General features: G+C 36.7%; 1 long non-coding RNA gene across 1 annotated transcript; it reads right to left on the minus strand.

The window, feature by feature from the left end:
- Nucleotides 1-1,188: 1,188 nt before the first annotated feature.
- On the minus strand, nt 1,189-7,494 carry LOC121328066. Its single transcript, XR_005951637.1, has 4 exons — nt 7,461-7,494; nt 3,604-3,657; nt 1,799-1,835; nt 1,189-1,229 (listed from the first exon to the last, which is right to left on the minus strand). It is a non-coding gene; the product is annotated as an uncharacterized LOC121328066 (long non-coding RNA).
- Nucleotides 7,495-8,937: the final 1,443 nt, after the last annotated feature.

An 8,937-nucleotide genomic window follows, 5' to 3' on the forward strand; every position in this document is an offset into this window, starting at 1 on the left:
TGTTCGAAAGCCAGCTGTTTCCGCATTGACCACCACCTATATCCACTGTATACAGTAACAATATGACCGAACATACAGACCAAGTTTCGTCACAATTGAGTAACAGCTTCTCTAGATAAGATGTGTGTAAAGTCTATCTCCTTACTTCCAGGTTATAGAACAGATTCTGAATAACTTGTGCAAATGATGTTTAGGGCGTCTCATTACAATTGGACTAGAGATTCTTTAGATTTATGTAAAACTGAAGTGTGACATACGGACTACAGTGAGGGATCATAAACCTGAATAATGCTGCCCAGAAAATAACTTCACAGTGTTCTATACTTATATTATGAATTTATTGTGTTTTATCTTGGTAAACAGTTTTGTGTACTTGCTCTGCTTAATTATGCTAACCTGACTTTCTTTTATAATCTTTTCTCAGCATATAATATATGGCAGTTCAGTAATTTTTTATAAGGGGCATGTGTATCCCTTGCCTTGATACTTATATATAATAACAGATGATTTGTCAAGGGGATCAACATTCACGAGGCTGGTGTCTCAACTCATATTTAGTAAAGTATTGGGCTTCATATATTGTATATTAATACATCCGGTATTTCACCATCCAACCCAGCTGTTTATGAAATCACTTGGATCCACTGATCTTGAAAAGCATTAAGCCTAAAGATGTGCTTTATTCTTAATACATTTTAATTTTTAAAAACTCTCACTTTCTTGAATTGGTGATATTATAGAGAAGGTAAGTAGGTTATAAAAAATAAATATCCCTGTACCAAAGCTGTGACCTATAATAAGGCTCTTGGAAACAAATGATAGAAACATATGAGCTGGAACAATATGTGGGTAAGTAGAGCTGTATATCGTTATCCTCCTACTAACAGTCTCTATACCCAACAAGATGAGAACATCACCATAGGCTTTTACTTCTGTTCCAGTAAAAATAGTGTTTTTTTTTTTTTTTTTTTTTTTGTTAAAATTTGACAGACACGACACATCTAACAATAAAAACAGAAGATTTCAGGATGCTGTTTTTTTTTTGTTATTATTTGAATAATAGATTATATTTAAACAAACAATACTTTAACCAAAATGTATTTATTTGATTTTGTTTTACATTCAAAATAGATAAATAACAAGCTAGAGAACAGTAACGCTTGTAAGATCCATTTGCATTGTATTCTTCTCCATTCATTTTATGTACAAGTGTCCAAACAGACAGAAATCTGTAAAAACAGAAAGATCAGTTTCATTGAAAGATGTATGTGCTATTCAGTACTAAACTGAGGAATGTACAGAAAATACATTGGGCTGTGAATGGTGTTACTGATACTAAAATCGAACAGTTTAAAAAACATATAAAACTAAAATACTCAGTAACTGTGCAAACTCAGTAATTATGGCACAGCACATTGGAGTCTATTATAATGATCTAAAGAGTGGTGGATCCAAATACTGCCACACTTCATATATTAATCTTGCTGGGGTTTTCCTCAGGGGTTGTTTGTTGATGCATATATTGTATTAACAGTACATAAGTATTATATAATTTGTTTCTTTTTGTTGCATTTAGTAAAACAGATTGTCACTTATGCCTGTTAGCCTGAATTTGTAATTTTGTTTCAATTAAATTATACTCTAAACGTATTCATTTAAAATTTAATTTAAAATTCAACGTTCTCTTAGAGAAGCAGAAGGTGTAATGAAGGCATTAGACAAAATGTTTGACTACTTGATATAGTTTCTTATACATTTTTACTTCAAGTCTGTAATTGGGATTAGGATATGTCTGTACCTTTTTGGCAGGTTGTTGACCGCTTTCCGTTCCTTGGCTGTAAAATAGATTTCATAGCATTGATTACAAACTAGTTGACAGTATATTAAACATTACAATTATTCTGTTAAATGTTTTAATTTAATAATCATATAGTCTATTGTTTCTAAATACTGTATATATTTTAATTTAAGCAATTTTATTATTTACCTATACAAGTACCATCATGCTTGTTTAGGTAAAAATACATTGAACAAAAATATAAACGCAACATGCAACAATTCAAAGATTTTGCTGAGTTCATATTAAGTTACAGTTCATATAAGGAAATCGGTCAATTGAACTAAATTCATTAGGTTCTAATCTATGCATTTCACATGACTGGGAATACAGATATACATCTGTTGGTCACAGATACCTTAAAAAATAAAGGTAGGGGCGTGGATCAGAAATTCAGTCAGTATCTGGTGTGACCACCATTTGCCTCATGCAGTGCGACACATCTCCTTCGCATAGTGTTGTTCAGGCTGCTGATTGTGGCCTGTGGAATGTTGTCCCACTCCTCTTCAATAGCTGTGCGAAGTTGCTGGATATTGGCGGGAACTGGAACATTCCATCTTACACGTCGATCCAGAGCATCCCAAACATGCTCAACGGGTGACATGTCTAGTGAGTATGCAGGCCATGGAAGAACTGGGACATTTTCAGCTTCCAGGAATTGTGTACAGATCCTTGCGACATGGGGCCGTGCATTATCATGCTGAAACATGAGGTGATGGCAGCGGATGAATGGCACGACAATGGGCCTCAGGATCTCGTCACTGTATCTCTGTGCATTAAAACTGCCATCGAGAAAATGCAATTGTGTTCGTTGTCCGTAGCTTATGCCTGCCCATACCATAACCCCACCCCCACCATGGGGCACTCTGTTCACAACGTTGACATCAGCAAACCGCTCGCCCACATGACGCCATACACTCTGTCTGCAATCTGCCCGGTACAGTTGAAACTGGGATTCAGATGCAGATGAGCTTCCCTGACATGGTTTCTAACAGTTTGTGCAGAAATTCTTCGGTTGTGCAAACCCACAGTTTCATTAGCTGTCCGGGTGGCTGGTCTCAGACAATCCCGCAGGTGAAGAAGCCGGATGTGGAGGTCCTGGGCTGGCGTGGTTACACGTGGTCTGTGGCTGTGAGGCTGGTTGGATGTACTGCCTAACGACTAATTCTCTAAAACGACGTTGGAAGCGGCTTGTGGTAGAGAAATGAACATTCAGTTCTCTGGCAACAGCTCTGGTGGACATTCTTGCAGTCAGCATGGTAATTGCATGCTCCCTCAAAACTTGAGACATCTGTGGCATTGTGTTGTGTGACAAAACTGCACATTTTAGAGTGGCCTTTTACTGTCCCCAGCACAAGGTGCACCAGTGTAATGATCATGCTGTTTAATCAGCTTCCTGATATGCCACACCTGTCAGGTGGATGGATTATCATGGCAAAGGAGAAATGCTCACTAACAGATGTAAACAAATTTGTGCACAAAGCATGAGAGAAATAAGTTTTTTGTGCATATGGAAAATTTCTGGGATCTTTTATTTCAGCTCATGAAACATGGGACCAACACTTTACATGTTGCCTTTATATTTTTGTTCAGTATATATATTTTGGCAGTGACAGCGCACATTAGATACAATTATTGAACTAGCAGACATGCTTATACCTGGTTATCTATAAAGGGGTATGCTAAGTTGTCTTATTCCCCCAATACAATCCATACACATTATTCAATTAAAAAACATTTTTGTACTAAGAATAGAAAAAGCATACCCTAAATAAAAAGTATCCTCTGCTTTGAATTCCTCTGGATCCTTGAAGATCATTCTGCAGTGGTAGAACATGTTTTAATGCATTGTGCTATCACTGCTTGGAAAACAGTATTTGCTTTCTACAGAGGGCAATAAATTCTGATTTTGAAAAAGCATATTATTTTCTAAGGCTCATAATTCAATATGGCAAGAATATTCAATGTAAGATGCCAATAATCTGCTTTTTAGCATGACATTTTGGTAAATCTTTAAAGCTAGCAGCAAAGTCAAACGAATCATTTTTGTACAATATGACCTTGCAACAAAGTTCTTGCTTTTATCAGTAATTGAAAAATGGTGACACAGTAAAAAGTAAACTGACACATAATCACCATCCTTGACAGTTTATATACTCTGCAAACAAAAAAACAAAGAAACTTAATTTTATCTCATTACATTAAACACAGGCTCAAGAATTATTTGTTAATTCTGAACATGCAGATGTAAGAACAATTCTTTAATTTATATTTTATCTAGGTTGATTAGTTATCTTATATTTACTTGATGTGTTACAGGAATGTTTCATCAACAGTAGGATTTTATTAAGTACACACAGAGCCGTGGTGAATCTTTAGAACCGGCGGGTGAAGAAAGAACGCATGACCTTGGGAATGAGCAAAGTCAATGGAGTGGGAATAGGCCTTGCGGCGCTATGCCATGAAGTTGCTGAAGTCAGGAAAGAACCTGATATTACCAGCTACCGAGCGAGAGGAGTGTTTCCTGGCAGCTTGCAATATGCTTGAGCGGGGGGGTGGGGGTCCAAAAGTGGGGATATAAGGAGAAAGTTGTCTTCCCCGCAGTTCCTGAACGGGGATGAATGTGTATGATTTAATAGCATCTAATATCCGCTTTTGCGAGCTAGGTGTGGCCTGCTGCTTTGATGGATTTAACAGCGTTCGAAGTTGTAATGTAAGAAAGAGAGAATTGATTGTGGGGAATTAGGGCATTGAGACTGGAGTGGAACTGCTTCTTGGGGAGGAAAGATTGATGATCAGGCGCTTTTCCTGATATTTTGCGGGTCACTATTCCGATGGGGATAATCCTGAAGATGGGGAACGGAGCTGAGAAGGGGTCGGCCATGAATTTTTTGTCCATCTGAACTTGAATTTGAGACTCCATCTGGGTTCAGATGAAGCAGAACAAAGAATTTTGTATACAAATGGGACAAAAGGAGATTGCGAAGGGGGCCAGCCAAGGCTTTTAAAATGGGACGAGTCTGTGACTGCGGGGTGCTCCAGAGTGCAGGTGTATCTGTTACCACAGGGCAGTGCAGAGCTTGTGTGTGTCTGTGACTGTGGGGCGGTGCAGAGAATATGTGTGTCTGTATCTAATCCATATAAACAAGTGTTTATTGCTGACAAGGCAATGCTGGTGCTGCTGAGCGAGCAGGGACAGGACAGTGAGTGAAATTCAGCTTTGCCGGGGTAAAATCTAAATTATGAAATTAGTTCAGTAGCCTTGAAAACTGGAAGTGTACAGGATGGGAAAGTCCAGTAAAATAGCAGTGTGAAGCCTGTTTCCAAAAATTCTATTTGACAGAAACAACAACTCAGCCATTTCTTAGTACTTGCAAGCAGTCTAAATCAGAATTGTACTTGAAAATGTTCCCTTTTAGAAAATAAAATGAGCTTGGAAAATAACCCTTAATGTTGCAAAAATATCAAAAGAAGAAACCATATGTGTTCACTGGACTTGATTTCTGACTACAGGTGCTTGTAGTGGACCATTGAGGGGGGGCTAATGTCCGGTTGTACGTAAGAACTTTAGCTATGGGGACCGGAAGTGGTGAACCTGAAGACGGTGGCCATGATTGAATACTGGGATTGAAGTAATGGAGATTGCTTCAGTGTCGGAAACAATCCATTTGTCCATATCGTTGAGCCGTGTATTAATTGAAGCAACTGAGACAACAATGGGGTGAATGAGGGACTTCACTTCATCTCCTTGAAAATGTTGTTATGAAGCTGAAGGATGGGATCTGTTTGGCTGCGCGGTGCTGGACAGGAGGGGATGACCATGACTGGAGAGGAGGGGCTGCTGCAGCCTGTCCTGGGACTTGCGAGAAGAAGGCAATGTGGGTATAACAGATATAAAGGAAAAATTATTATTGACGCCATACACTCCCTTCCAGCCAGGATGTTGACATTGTTGTCGTGCGTGGTTTTTAAGAGTTTGCAAGTGGTCAATCCTTATACAATAGTTGCTCCGGTGGTTGAGCCTGCTGGCAGGGCATTTCCATCTTCGTAGTGCCGGGGCAGCAGGTCTGGTTGCTGGGTAGAGGTCTGCATTTGAAGTAGACGGTGCTGGGAGTCCATTGGAGAAATGATGAGATAGAGAAATCAGTGCAATATTTTGCGGCGATCCGGCAGGGAGGGAGGACGGGTCAGAGCGTATGCAAAAAAGCAAAATGCAAGAAAAAGAGCCGAGCTGTGATTGGATTTAAATAGGGAGTGAATGATGACAGACAGGTGAAATTAGTCAATAATGATAGGCAGGTGAAATTAGGAAGGGGCGAAGCCCTGGCTCACACCCCACTGAACTCCATTAAATTTAACATTAAAAGAGTTCTAAAGGTTATGATCTAGATAAAGTTCAACAGCTACCATCCCACATTTATTTTACAAACATAAGTTTTAGAAGCGTTTTGGATTCAATGGAAAAGTTGTAATTGATACTGTGTTATGGTATGGAAAAAGAAAACTGAGAAAAAACAAACAAAAAAATGTAAATAGCATGGCCTTGCAAGATAAGACAAATTAATGAAATGTAATTAGTGAATGAAGAAGAGTATACATGTATTCAAACATGTTTTTACTAGTCAACACCAATGTTACACTTTATAGTTTTAGATCCTTTTCCCATGTATGCCAAATATTTTATTATAAATAATGATGACATTTAAAATAGTGCTGGACATCATGTTAAAAGATTGGGGAGATTTCTCTCTTCACTACTTATTACTGTGGCATCATTTAAAAAAATATATATTACAAAACAGTCTAGGTATAACCTTTTCAAACTGGGTTATCTGTAGACAGAGTGTTCTGTTGCTGTTCCATGTTATCTTGTCCATTTCACTAATCTTTGCCACTAATGTCTAATATGGAACAGCAATTACTACTAATGTAGAAGCTATACTAATGGCCCATTGAATATTTGAGAAATTCGCCCATGGAGTGTTAAAAGAAACATGCCTTCTGCATACTGTACGAGTAAATGGCCATTCCGAAATGTAATTTGTTAATACTGCCTCTTTCTAAAAACTCTTGGCTACATATCAAACTGTAAAACTAAGAGTTGTGCGCAAAATCATATCCTGCAGCTAATATCACTTCTCTTTTACCTTTGGATCTGTTGCAAGTTTTTCCTTCAGTTCAATTGTTATTGCACTGGGGGACTATGCTTTTTGGTGGCCAAACTTTCTCAACCAATGAAAAAGGTTTCATAAATTAATATTTAGGATTGGAGCCAAAAATATGTTTCTAATTAACTTCTTCAATTTGTCACCCCCCCCCCCCCCCCCCCCCCCCCCCACATTTTTTTAGCACAGCTCTCTACCTTGTTGATACATTATTAAAATCAATACCTGTTTAAGTGAGGACTATCTTGTTGTTTTAAACCAAAAAACATGAATTGAATCCCTCATATTGTATTTTTAAGGAAACAGATTCCTTCATATTTAGTAATGGCACGACTGTCTGCTGTTTTTAGTCATAATGGATATGTTTTGTTAGAAAATACATTTCTGTAGTCAGATAATTTATTGAGATTTTAGCTAGTGATTACATTCAAAATGGGAGCATTCATAAGGTTACATACGTCATCTCTGAATCTCCTGAATCTCTCCTGTCTTCTCAGCTGGGGAACAAGTTGAAAAAAGCTTGATTAATTATTGTTTAGTTAGCCCAATAAAAGGTATCTCATCTTCTTCTCTTTGTCTATCTTATTGTACGAGATAAATGCACCAACCCTTGCCCTACCTACCATGACAACAGGGCTAAACTGCAACAATAAAACAAAATGTACTTCTGAAAGTATTTAAAATCAGAGGTGTCATCCAATGCATAGCAGAAATTCAATGCTGAGCTGTGAGCTTACTTAGATAAATCATTGAGAGGAAAAAGTAAATCCTCACTTAAAATGGAATGGTTTCTAACCATCCCTGTAAATTATGTACATTTTAAACACATCATGGGCTGAATTCTCAAAGTAATTTATCCAAATTGTCATCGGCTAAAACATTGTCCGAAAATAAAAAAACATAATTTTAATTTCTAAAACGAATAATAAACTATTTTAGACTAAGCCCATTAATGAAGTGTTAGTTTTTTATTTCTGGGTTGGTAACTTTATTGGGTGCATTTCTACAATGTAAAAAAATCATGCTAATGACATTTTAGCACAAAAGGGTTTGAGAATATAGCCCTTTGTGTTTAAGGGAGGAGAGGGGGGTTGTAAGTAATTATTTCTGGAGGTTTATGGATTAGGAATGCAATTTTAACAATTTTTTGTAATAATCCCATTATCCAAGCAATTAGATTTTTCAAATAGCCCTATTCCCTGGTTCCAAATAGTTTGGATGAGAGAAGTTTTATTGTATCTCACTAGAAGTTTAGTTTCCCCTTTTAGTTAGGGATGGCTTTAGTTACAAAATATAACACATTTCAGCATATAAAAGGTCCAGTTTCTTTACAATAAGTGTGTTTTAACAATATGGAAAGCTACACACTTATGATTCACCTTGATTGTCTATGAATTTGGGATTATTTTACAAATATTTAATTCAGTGCCACCTTATATTTTATACACCAGCAGGTGCAGTTGGTGCAGCCATACATCCAAGATACAATTAAACTCGCATCAGAGGATATTTTTCAGTATCTGTCTTTCCACGAAGGTGGTATGAGCAATAATTGCTGAACGCTCAAAAGAAATGTTTTAACATTTCGACTCTTCAAGACCTTGAAAAAGCCTTCTAAGCAAAATGTTTGTCATTGGATTAAGTTTATTTTAGTATTTCTAAGATGTTATTATAATTATATACATAAAAATTATAAAACAGCTTTAAATAATTTATGAAATTAGGCATCACTTCAATAATACTTATTACTGTATCTTTTTTACGAAGAAATGTAAAAAGACATTATACAATTAATTCACAATTTAGCTAAAAGCTCAAATAAACATATACAAAGCTGAGTATGACAAGGTTAGCTATTATTAATAATAATAATAATAATAATAATAATAATAATAATAATAATAATAATAATAATAATAATAATAATGTTGTAGT

The sequence above is a fragment of the Polyodon spathula genome, chromosome 2 (genome assembly GCF_017654505.1).
Source record: "Polyodon spathula isolate WHYD16114869_AA chromosome 2, ASM1765450v1, whole genome shotgun sequence".
Classification (NCBI taxonomy): Eukaryota; Metazoa; Chordata; class Actinopteri; order Acipenseriformes; family Polyodontidae; genus Polyodon; species Polyodon spathula.